This window comes from Schistocerca nitens, chromosome 2 (assembly GCF_023898315.1).
Source record: "Schistocerca nitens isolate TAMUIC-IGC-003100 chromosome 2, iqSchNite1.1, whole genome shotgun sequence".
Lineage (NCBI taxonomy): Eukaryota > Metazoa > Arthropoda > Insecta > Orthoptera > Acrididae > Schistocerca > Schistocerca nitens.
Window position 1 is genome coordinate 345404021 of NC_064615.1, and position 13284 is coordinate 345417304.

The 13284-nt window shown below is 43.1% G+C and overlaps 1 non-coding gene across 1 annotated transcript; it reads left to right on the top strand.

The window, feature by feature from the left end:
- Positions 1 to 6090: 6090 nt before the first annotated feature.
- Trnai-uau (transfer RNA isoleucine (anticodon UAU)) lies at positions 6091 to 6165 on the top strand. Its single transcript has one exon. It is a non-coding gene; the product is annotated as a tRNA-Ile (tRNA).
- The last annotated feature ends 7119 nt before the right edge of the window (positions 6166 to 13284 follow it).

Sequence of the window (13284 nt, forward strand, 5' to 3'; positions counted from 1 at the left end):
GAAATGAAGTTTTGGGTTGGACTGCAGTACCAAATGTCACATTGAAAACAAACCCTGTCTTTTCATTTTGTGTTATTCTACTATGTGTCTGTGTACCTTGTGTATTTGTGTTCTTCCTGTCTTTATGTGTTTATCTGATAAGACTTATGTTGTAGAATTTTTCTAATACTCAGCTACATTCACTATGATGAGGAATACTGTTATCATCAAATATAATTTGCATTTATAATATGTTGTTTACTGTGTAAAGATGTTTAGACATTATTTATTCTGTTTTTTTAATGCTCACGTGTGAAGTTGATGTTTAGAAAGTTATTCTGACCTTTTAGATATTTACTTACGTCATAATTCCTGTAAAACTGATGTATATGTTATTTCGATTCATTTGTAAAGCCCGTATTACCACAAATGTTATCTGTATTATCATGTTCTTTAATGATGTATTTTGTACCTTTGTAATTGTATTCCCATGTCGTAAGTTTAAAATTGTAATTGACACCAGTTCATCAAATTAAGTAACTTGTAAGCATTCATTTCACTGCACACAGTTCTGTTGTACATAGTATATGCACAATATGTTACAAGTTGGGACTGTTAGTGTTTGCACGTGTGTTAATAATTCAGCAAGGGACTGATTAACAGCATTGCTGGTTCTAAGGACATTTCAAAAAAAAAATTTGTGGGTGCACAAGTGGTAGTTCATGGACTTGCTATATTGTCCACAAGACTCTTCGATGGTGATTGTGCAACATATGGCTGCTGGCCATCTCTACAAGGACTACAGTGGGTCTACACCTTTGATGGCCCACCAATACTATTATTTCTACAAGGAATGCGGTGGGTCTGCACCTCTGGTGGCCCACCAATACCATAATCTCTACCAGAACTACAGTGGGTCTGCTCTGTGATGACCTACCTACCAATATTCTTGAACCTCGACTGACTCTGCTGTGGGTTTGCTCTGTTGTGGCCCATTACCTGCTTGCATGTCAAGAGTCAGCGCTCTTTCCGTTGGAAGGACAACACTACTTCTTCAAGACTGCATGAAAATCCATTACTTCCGTGTGCATTTTCTTTTACTGCTCAGACTTTGAGAAACAAACACTGCAATTTAACTGTGATGAATGATCAGGTCTTTATGGACTGTGAGAAAATTTTAGCTTTTGACTAACATTGTATCAATAAATGTATGCATTTGATTTCTTTGTTATTGTAATTATGAAAAAATTTTTCCAATCATTATTGGCCTCTGCCAAAAACAATTTGTAAATTTTTTTGTGGGGAGTATGGGGGCTATGTAAGTAGGCTGTTTAGGTTTTTATGTTTTTTATGTTGGTAACGCCACGTAGCGCTCTGTATGAAAATCACTGGCTGTGCTGTGCGCAGTCTGTGGCTGGTTTGCATTGTTGTTTGCTATTGTAGTGCTGGGCAGTTGGATGTGAACAGCGCGTAGCGTTGCACAGTTGGAGGTGAGCCGCCAGCAGCGGTGGATGTGGGGAGAGAGATGGCGGAGTTTCGAGAGCGGATGATCTGGACTTGTGTTCATATATATACACTCCTGGAAATTGAAATAAGAACAACGTTAATTCATTGTCCCAGGAAGGGGAAACTTTATTGACACATTCCTGGGGTCAGATACATCACATGATCACACTGACAGAACCACAGGCACATAGACACAGGCAACAGAGCATGCACAATGTCGGCACTAGTACAGTGTATATCCACCTTTCACAGCAATGCAGGCTGCTATTCTCCCATGGAGACGATCGTAGAGATGCTGGATGTAGTCCTGTGGAACGGCTTGCCATGCCATTTCCACCTGGCGCCTCAGTTGGACCAGCGTTCGTGCTGGACGTGCAGACCGCGTGAGACGACGCTTCATCCAGTCCCAAACATGCTCAATGGGGGACAGATCGGGAGATCTTGCTGGCCAGGGTAGTTGACTTACACCTTCTAGAGCACGTTGGGTGGCACGGGATACATGCGGACGTGCATTGTCCTGTTGGAACAGCAAGTTCCCTTGCCGGTCTAGGAATGGTAGAACGATGGGTTCGATGACGGTTTGGATGTACCGTGCACTATTCAGTGTCCCCTCGACGATCACCAGTGGTGTACGGCCAGTGTAGGAGATCGCTCCCCACACCATGATGCCGGGTGTTGGCCTTGTGTGCCTCGGTCGTATGCAGTCCTGATTGTGGCGCTCACCTGCACGGCGCCAAACACGCATACGACCATCATTGGCACCAAGGCAGAAGCGACTCTCATCGCTGAAGACGACACGTCTCCATTCGTCCCTCCATTCACGCCTGTCGCGACACCACTGGAGGCGGGCTACACGATGTTGGGGCGCGAGCGGAAGACGGCCTAACGGTGTGCGGGACCGTAGCCCAGCTTCATGGAGACGGTTGCGAATGGTCCTCGCCGATACCACAGGAGCAACAGTGTCCCTAATTTGCTGGGAAGTGGCAGTGCGGTCCCCTACGGCACTGCGTAGGATCCTACGGTCTTGGCGTGCATCCGTGCGTCGCTGCGGTCCGGTCTCAGGTCGACGGGCACGTGCACCTTCCGCCGACCACTGGCGACAACATCGATGTACTGTGGAGACCTCACGCCCCACGTGTTGAACAATTCGGCGGTACGTCCACCCGGCCTCCCGCATGCCCACTATACGCCCTCGCTCAAAGTCCGTCAACTGCACATACGGTTCACGTCCACGCTGTCGCGGCATGCTACCAGTGTTAAAGACTGCGATGGAGCTCCGTATGCCACGGCAAACTGGCTGACACTGACGGCGGCGGTGCACAAATGCTGCGCAGCTAGCGCCATTCGACGGCCAACACCGCGGTTCCTGGTGTGTCCGCTGTGCCGTGCGTGTGATCATTGCTTGTACAGCCCTCTCGCAGTGTCCGGAGCAAGTATGGTTGGTCTGACACACCGGTGTCAATGTGTTCTTTTTCCATTTCCAGGAGTGTATATATAATGACTTTTGAACGCTATTAAGGTGAATACATTGTTCTTTATCAAAATCTTTCCTTTGCTAACTATGCCTATCAGTAGTTAGTCCCTTCAGTAGTTAGAATCTTTTATTTAGCTGGCAGTAGTAGCGCTCGCTGTATTGCAGTAGTTAGAGTAACGAAGATTTTTGTGAGGTAAGTGATTCATGAAAGGTATAGTTTATTGTTAGTCAGGGCTATTCTTTTTTAGGGATTTTTGAAAGTCAGGTTGCGTTGCGCTAAAAATATTGTGTGTCAGTTTAGTGTTGATTAGAGTAGGTAAAGAGAGAAATGTCTGAGTACGTTCAGTTCTGCTCAGCTGTTTGAAAATCAAATAATGTAAGAGGTTTATCAGCACAGTAATTCATTAATTTTTCTAAGGGGACGTTACACATTCAGTTCTACAGTGACTTTTACGGATGTAGTCCTCTTATTTTTTTGTCTCAGTCCTCTTCGATGATCGTCTGTCACGACCACTCAGCACACGCTTTCGTCCGCATTATGACTGAGCGGGTAACGTATTTGCGCTTTCTCTGTAAGCTGTATAACTTTCGATACGGTACCTCTTGGAACACCAAAGACTTTTGTTACCTTCGTTCGGAAAGCAGCAAAAATATGTGGGCTAACCATTTGTCCACCTTCGGTTACACTTAGCTCCGACGTAATCTCTCCCAATTACACAGAACAGTATTCTGACCACAACTGGCAATTGGAACGTATTGAGGACACGACACATGTGCCACTCGTGATCAAATATAACAATGCAACCTGTGGACTTGGCTAGGATCTGGATTTCAGTGAGTGAGTTGGAAAACGAGTTACTTTCTCTTTTTTTTTTTTTTTAATAAATTACATTTACCGGCGATAACTGATCTTTGTTGACAAAAGGAGTCATATCCCATCACCGTTGACTGATGGACTTCGATGTTAAGTCCCATAGTGCTCAGAGCCATTTCAGCCCATCACCGTTACATACTTATTGCATTAGAGAAGGGCCATCTCCGGATCAATAAGCGCATGGTACACGTGTTCCAATAAAAAAAAGAAGAAACTAGGCGATGTAAAGAAAATTTTGAGTACATACCAGACGAGCAGAAACCATTTGATAACAGTGTTTGCCAGTGACCACCGAAGAATGGAGGAGATAAAGATGAAACATACCCACCATTGCCTGCTTTGCTCAATTTTGCTTGTGACTGCATTCTGCGTACATTATGAATAAACGTGTATGCTAGTAACACACTCTTTTATTCCTTTAATGAATATGAATAATACTAATTTGCGTAACACAATCATTCCGCTGCAAACAGAACACTAGTTGCCATACCAGCATCATCAGATTCGGAAAAGGTTCATCTCGAGCATATTCAGAGTTGATTACTGATTACACTCGATAGCCAAAGTGTGGTGTAAGTATGTATATTGTATATATAGATACTAAGATGGTATCTTTCTTTCAGACATGTCCAAAAGAACAGATACCATCTTAGTATATATATATATATATATATATATATATATATATATATATATATATATATATATATATACGAGGGCGGTTCAGAAAGTAACCTCCGATTGGTCACAGTGCGGGTTGTGGGGGGAGTAGCGACGCCATCTGTGCGTTCACGCACTCAGCAGGTCAGTCGGCATCAAGCCGTGGTCGAGTGAACGTCGTACCTGCGCTAGTTTAGTTTATGTGGCAGTTTGAAATGTGTGCTGCAATAGAAAACCCCGCCAAATGTGAAGTGCGTGCTGTCATAAGGTTTTTTACAGCCAAAGGATATTCTGCAGCAGCTATTCATCGTGAGCTTTGTGCCGTGTACGGACCAAGAGTTATGAGTGAAGGAGTTGTCCGTGAATGGGTACGTTTATTTAAAAGTGGATGAGAAAACGTTCATGATGAAGAGAGGAGTGGTAGACCATCATTGGTGACTGACGAACTCGTTCAGACAGTTGATGCAAAAGTTCGTGAAAATCGACGTTTCTCAATGTCGGAGTTGTCTACTGGTTTTCCACAGATTTCTAAGACTCTCTTGTACGAGATAGTGACAGCAAGATTGGGTTACCGTAAGTTCTGTGCACGATGGGTGCCCAAAATTCTTACCGACCACCACAAAACTCAAAGAATGGCCTCTGCATTAGACTTTCTGTCACGTTATGAGGACGAAGGAGAACCATTGTTAAACAGAATCGTGACCGGTGACGAAACCTGGATTAAGTACGTGAACCCTGAGACAAAAGAACAATCAAAGATGTGGGCACATTCAAATTCGCCTACCAAACCAAGAAAAGCCTCGCAAGATTTTTCTGCCAGAAAACTGATGGCAACGGTGTTTTGGGATGCCAAAGGGGTGTTGTTGGTTGAATTCATGGAACGTGGTACGACCATTAATCAATACGTGTACTGTGAAACAATAAAAAAGTTACGATGGGCTATACAGAACAAACGCCGTGGTATGCTGACTTCCGGTATCGTTTTTTTGCACGATAACGCCCGTCCTCACTCTGCTCGCAGAACAACGGCCCTTCTTGAGTCCTTCAAGTGGGACGTTATCAACCATCCACCTTACAGCCCAGACCTGGCGCCAAGTGATTATCACCTCTTCATGCATTTGAAGAAATGGCTCGTGTCACAGCGGTTTGATGACGACGAAGAGCTCAAAGATGCGGTCACAGGCTGGCTCCAGGCACAAGCGGGTGATTTTTATGCAGAAGGAATTTCAAAGCTTGTGAAGAGATACGATAAGTGCCTCAATCGCTATGGAGACTATGTAGAAAAATAGTGCAAAGATGTAGTTGTAAGATGTATATATTAAAATATTTTTATTTAACTTGGTGTATTTTTTTAAATCAACCGGAGGTTACTTTCTGAACGGTAGTTAAGGCTCAACGGCCACTTGACCATCTTATTCTTCTTCTGTGGAGATGCACAAACAATGCCCGAACTCTTACGGGAATCGGCAATGCGCCGCGAGTAATGAGTATAATGGGCGGGGGCACTACGAATGTAGTGCGGGACAATACGTTGAGAATGTGGGTTTCGCGGGATGCGTGCCTGAGATAAGTCCCTGCAGTCGCACTGTCCTCTTGTGTCCACGGTGGCTCAGATGGATAGAGCGTCTGCCATATAAGCAGGAGATCCCGGGTTCGAGTCCCGGTCGGGGCAGACGTTTTCATCTGTCCCTGGTGACATATGTCAACGCCTGTAAGCAGCTAAGGGTTTTCATTTCATTGTAATTTCAATGGGGCCGACTACTACACAGCAACTTCACTACACCAAGTTTAAAGCCGTTTTGTAGTAAAACAGTCTTTTGTGTCTCCTGAAAAATTAGCTTTCGGGACATGGCCTTTTTTCCAGTTTCACGGTTCAGTTACGTTCAAGCATACATTTCTCGCAATGTTTCCATATTTTCGTCCAAACCCTGTGTGTAGCGTCGTAACAATAACTGCTTAAATGCCTCCGTGCGCGCCCAAAATTAGTTTCACTTTGTGTTCGCAGTCCCTACGGGAACGATACGTTGAGGTCACAAGTACGTCTCCAGACTCCTCACTGATTCCTGGTCTTCTAAACTGCGTAAGTAGGCTTCCCCGGGATAGCTGTGTTGGTAATCTTGTTTGCGATAGTCGTCAGCCCAAGAATACGATCAAGATTCAACAACAGATTTATTATTCCATGCAGGGTGGAATTGTTTGTGACATTTGGAATACGCGTCTGGACTATGTGTCGGGAGTTTCTAGGGCAGTCCACTCCTATGTATGCGAATCACGTGACAGGCTTCAAATTACACGTCGCATGTTTTATTCACGGGCGAGGATAACATGGATACAGTTTCAGACAAGTATTTCTCCAAAAGGGACGCGACAGTTTTTCAACGTCCAACTTTACATAAGCGGACTTGATATGGAAGGTTCTTGTCTGACCTGAATGATAATATTAATAAGGGGTATATGCGGAAAATATAGTAAACCTGTGTTCCAATAAAGATAATTACAGCGCTCTAGCCAGACAAGTAACGACAATAATGCAAAAAAATCTATTCTATTTTTTCCTACTAAATGATTGAAGCAGTACAGCATTTGAATACAATTTCACTGGCACTTCTACCCATCGCAACAGTTTAAAACATTGCAACGCTTTCAAGACGTTTGCAGAATAACAAAAACTTTGTGTTAAAGAAAATTACTGACGTAGCAGGAAATCAGGAAGCTTGCAGAGTTTTGCCTCTGATAAATCTCTTCACAACGAAATTACAATGGAAGATGGAACGTGTTTAGATTGTTTTACAGTGGCGGCAACAGGTCTCAGCGCATATACCGGTGAAAGAAATAATATGCCAACTGTAACAGGGTGTGTCATTAATTTCTTGAAAATAAACTATGTTTTTTTTGTAAAAACGTAAATGTATTGGGAGAGAACTACACTGTGTACCTTGCATTTCACACTGGGCTAAATTGCGAGATGCCAGTGGAACCTATGAGACCGTGCTGAAAACAAATGCCTCGGAATTTATGTGAAACATCTTAGAGGTTTTTAAATAAAGCAAACATTATTAACGTTCTTCGTATTTATTCTTCATGTCTGCATATTTACAGCACTCTGCCTCTAGGGGTCCGAATTGTACAGTGTAACATGGCGGTGTGTAACATAATAAAAAAAAGTGGCGCTATCAACAAACTGATCTCTTATTGGGAAAAATGTGTTCTTCGCAGGGGTGACTATGCTGAGAAATAAATATGTGGGCATGAAGAATAAAGATGTAGAATGTTAATAACGTCTTTTTTATCTAAAAACCTTAAAGAGTTTTCACATAGAAAATTCGGACGCATTACTTCTCAGCGAGCTCTCGAAAATGAATATATCGTTAAACCACTAAGTAAAGGAACATCCATTTTAATTTAATTCCTTATCAGAGTAGTCTAGAGAATGATTTTTTCCAACAAAATGTTCAGGTGGTAAGATGATAACATCTTTCAGAAGTAAATTATAATAGGCTTCCGTGTTCAATAGCACGAGATTTTTTAAAATTTTTCGCTGATGTGTCTTCCATTTAAATACTTAAATAAAAAATGTTGTTGCTACAGTTCGTTACAGTCTCTAAGTGCTCTCACTCTCAAATACTGGATGACAAAAGTACGGGTATTCGCACGTCATAGCTACACTGCTTTTTCACACCCAGCCCATCGATGGGCAGATGGTTCTTACCTAAGCGAGATTTCCAGACTGTAAGTGATACGTGTATCAAGTCGTTCCAGTGGTTTAGAAGGAGATGTGGAAAGTGCATACATACATAAGTACATAATTTTTATAACATTCCTTAACTCACGAGGTGCGCGAAAATTAAGAACTCTTTTCAATGTCAATTCAGGCGGAATGCTTCTATATTCTCCCCTACCTTCCTTAAATCGCCAGCTCTACTACTTTTTTGCTGTCAGCTGCATTATTGTCTTTTTGCTTGTTGTTTACACATGTTATCGACATGTATTGTGGTCTCCTAGACCGCACTTCGTGAACTTCGTTCCTTTTTTTCTTCGGTATAATACCGCATGGAGGAAGATGCCAGTGATGTTGTTGTTGTTGTTGTTGTTGTTGTTTTCAGTCCTGAGACTGGTTTGATGCAGCTCTCCATGCTACTCTATCCTGTGCAAGCTTCTTCATCTCCCAGTACCTACTGCAACCTACATCCTTCTGAATCTGCTTAGTGTATTCATCTCTTGGTCTCCCTCTACGATTTTTACCCTCCACGCTGCCCTCCAATGCTAAATTTGTGATCCCTTGATGCCTCAAAACATGTCCTACCAACCGATCCCTTCTTCTAGTCAAGTTGTGCCACAAACTTCTCTTCTCCCCAATCCTATTAAATACCTCCTCATTAGTTACGTGATCTACCCACCTTATCTTCAGCATTCTTCTGTAGCACCACATTTCGAAAGCTTCTATTCTCTTCTTGTCCGTACTAGTTATCGTCCATGTTTCACTTCCATACATGGCTACACTCCATACAAATACTTTCAGAAACGACTTCCTGACGCTTAAATCTATACTCGATGTTAACAAATTTCTCTTCTTCAGAAACGATTTCCTTGCCATTGCCAGTCTACATTTTATATCCTCTCTACTTCGACAATCATCAGTTATTTTACTCCCTAAATAGCAAAACTCCTTCACTACTTTAAGTGTCTCATTTCTTAATCTAATTCCCTCAGCATCACCCGATTAAATTTGACTACATTCCATTATCCTCGTTTTGCTTTTGTTGATGTTCATCTTATATCCTCCTTTCAAGACACTGTCCATTCCGTTCAACTGCTCTTCCAAGTCCTTTGCTGTCTCTGACAGAATTACAATGTCATCGGCGAACCTCAAAGTTTTTACTTCTTCTCCATGAATGTTAATACCTACTCCGAATTTTTCTTTTGTTTCCTTTACTGCTTGCTCAATATACAGATTGAATAACATCGCGGAGAGGTTACAACCCTGTCTCACTCCTTTCCCAACCACTGCTTCCCTTTCATGCCGCTCGACTCTTATAACTGCCATCTGGTTTCTGTACAAATTGTAAATAGCCTTTCTCTCCCTGTATTTTACCCCTGCCACCTTTAGAATGTGAAAGAGAGTATTCCAGTCAACATTGTCAAAAGCTTTCTCTAAGTCTACAAATGCTAGAAACGTAGGTTTGCCTTTCCTTAATCTTTCTTCTAAGATAAGTCGTAAGGTTCGTATTGCCTCACGTGTTCCAACGTTTCTACGGAATCCAAACTGATCTTCCCCGAGGTCCGCTTCTACCAGTTTTTCCATTCGTCTGTAAAGAATTCGCGTTAGTATTTTGCAGCTGTGACTTATTAAACTGATAGTTCGGTAATTTTCACATCTGTCAACACCTGCTTTCTTTGGGATTGGAATTATTATATTCTTCTTGAAGTCTGAGGGTATTTCACCTGTCTCATACATCTTGCTCACCAGATGGTAGAGTTTTGTCACGACTGGCTCTCCCAAGACCATCAGTAGTTCTAATGGAATGTTGTCTACTCCCGGAGCCTTGTTTCGACTCAGGTCTTTCAGTGCTCTGTCAAACTCTTCACGCAGTATCGTATCTTCCATTTCGTCTTCATCTACATCCTCTTCCATTTCCATAATATTGTCCTCAAGTACATCGCCCTTGTATAAACCCTCTATATACTCCTTCCACCTCTCTGCCTTCCCTTCTTTGCTTAGAACTGGGTTGCCATCTGAGCTCTTGATATTCATACAAGTGGTTCTCTTCTCTCCAAAGGTCTCTTTAATTTTCCTGTAGGCAGTATCTATCTTACCCCTAGTGAGACAAGCCTCTACATCCTTACATTTGTCTTCTAGCCGTCCCTGCTTAGCCATTTTGCACTTCCTGACGATCTCATTTTTGAGACGTTTGTATTCCTTTTTGCCTGCTTCATTTACTGCATTTTTATATTTTCTCCTTTCATCAATTAAATTCAATATTTCTTCTGTTACCCAAGGATTTCTATTAGCCCTCGTCTTTTTTTCTACTTGATCGTCTGCTGCTTTCACTACTTCATCCCTCAGAGCTACCCATTCTTCTTCTAGTTCTTTCCCACATTCCTGTCAATTGTTCCCTTATGCTCTCCCTGAAACTCTCTACAACCTCTGGTTCTTTCAGTTTATCCAGGTCCCATCTCCTTAAATTCCCACCTTTTTGCAGTTTCTTCAGTTTCAATCTGCAGTTCATAACCAAGAGATTGTGGTCAGAATCCATATATGCTCCTGGAAATGTCTTACAATTTAAAACCTGGTTCCTAAATCTCTGTCTTACCATTATATAATCTATCTGATACCTTTTAGTATCTCCAGGATTCTTCCAGGTATACTACCTTCTTTTATGATTCTTGAACCAAGTGTTAGCTATGATTAAGTTATGCTCTGTGCAAAATTCTACAAGGCGGCTTCCTCTTTCATTTCTTCCCCCCCAATCCATATTCACCTACTATGTTTCCTTCTCTCCCTTTTCCTACTGACGAATTCCAGTCACCCATGACTATTAAATTTTCGTCTCCCTTCACTACCTGAATAATTTCTTTTATCTCGTCATACATTTCATCAATTTCTTCATCATCTGCAGAGCTAGTTGACATATAAACTTGTACTACTGTAGTAGGCATGGGCTTTGTGTCTATCTTGGCCACAATAATGCGTTCACTATGCTGTTTGTAGTAGCTAACCCGCACTCCTATTTTTTTTATTCATTATTAAACCTACTCCTGCATTACCCCTATTTGATTTTGTATTTATAGCCCTGTAATCACCTGACCAAAAGTCTTGTTCCTCCTGCCACCGAACTTCACTAATTCCCACTATATCTAACTTTAACCTATCCATTTCCCTTTTTAAATTTTCTAACCTACCTGCCCGATTAAGGGATCTGACGTTCCACGCTCCGATCCGTAGAACGCCAGTTTTCTTTCTCCTGATAACGACATGCTCCTGAGTAGTCCCCGCCCGGAGATCCAAATGGGGGACTATTTTACCTCCAGAATATTTTACCCAAGAGGACGCCATCATCATTTAATCATACAGTAAAGCTGCGTGTCCTCGGGAAAAATTACGGCTGTAGTTTCCCCTTGCTTTCAGCCGTTCGCAGTACTAGCACAGCAAGGCCGTTTTGGTTAATGCTACAATGCCAAATCAGTCAATCATCCAGACTGTCCCCTGCAACTACTGAAAAGGCTGCTGCTCCTCTTCAGGAACCACATGTTTGTCTGGCCTCTCAACAGATACCCTTCCGTTGTGATTGCACCTACGGTGCGGCCATCTGTATCGCTGAGGCACGCAAGCATCCCCACCAACGGCAAGGTCCATGGTTCATGGGGGGATGTCAGTGATATAGATCAAGAAAGAGCCGGATTTTATAAGAGCCAGGGATCACAGTTCTGCCAGCAGAGGATCATTCAGAGGAAGAACTTTGGGGCAACAGAGGTGTTGTCCTCTGTTTCTCCAATAAAATCCTTAAAGTGTTAGTTAAAATCAAATACACACATCAAAAACGTTTTGCGTCACTGCGGTCCCAACAGTTCCGTAACATGTACAGAAAATTGGAATAGAGATCAACAAAAACTTCATTTCCGCCCTTTTTATTGCTCATGAAAACCACACATTGCATGTTGTACCGCCATACAGCGACACCTTCAGAGGTGGTGGTCCAGATTGCTGTACACACCAGCACATCTAATATCCAGTAACATGTCCTCTTGCATTGATGCAAGCCTGTATTCCTTGTGTCATACTATCCACGAGTTCATCAAGGCACTGTTGGTCCAGATTGTCCCACTCCTCAATGGCGATTTGGCAGAGATCCTTCAGAGTGGTTGGTGGGTCATATCGTTCATAAACAGCCCTCTTCGATCTATCCCATGCATGTTCGATAGGGTTGATGTCTGGAGAACATGCTGGTCACTCTAATCGAGCGATGTCGTTATCCTGAAGCGAGTCATTCACAAGATGTGTTCGATGGGGGCGCCAATTGTCATCAATGCCTCGCCATTTTGCTGCTGATATGGTTGCACTATCGTCGGAGGATGACATTCACGTATCGTACAGCCTTTACGGCGCCTCCATGACCGCCAGCGGCGTACGTCGGCCCCACAAAATGCAATCCCAAAACAGAAGGGAACCTCCACCCTGCTGCACTCGCTGAACGGTGTGTCTAAGGCTTTTAGCCTGACCGGGTTGCCTCCAAACACGTCTACGACGATTGTCTGGTTGGAGGCATATGCGACACTCACCGGTGAAGAGAACGCGATGCCAGTCCTGAGCGGTCCATTCGGTATGTTGTTGGGAACATGTTATTGTTGGCGCTGCATGGTGTCGCCGAACGGTCTAAGGCGCTGCAGTCATGGACTGTGCGGCTGATCCCGGCGGAGGTTCGAGCCCTCCTTTGGGCATGGGTGTGTGTGTTTGTCCTTAGGATAATTTAGGTTAAGTAGTGTGTAAGCTTAGGGACTGATAACCTTAGCAGTTAAGTCCGATAAGATTTCATACACATTTGAACATTTTTTGCATGGTGTCGTGGCTGCAAAGATAGACTTCACCATGGACGTCAGGAGTCTATTGTGCACAGTTTGAGATGTAACACGACGTCTTGTGGCTGCACGAAAAGCATTATTCAACATGATGGCGTTGCTGTCAGGGTTCCTCCGAGCCATAATCCGTAGGTTGCGGTCATCCACTGCAGTAGTATCCCTTGTTCGGCTTGAGCGATGCATGTCATCGACAGTTCCTGTCTTTCTGTATCTCCTC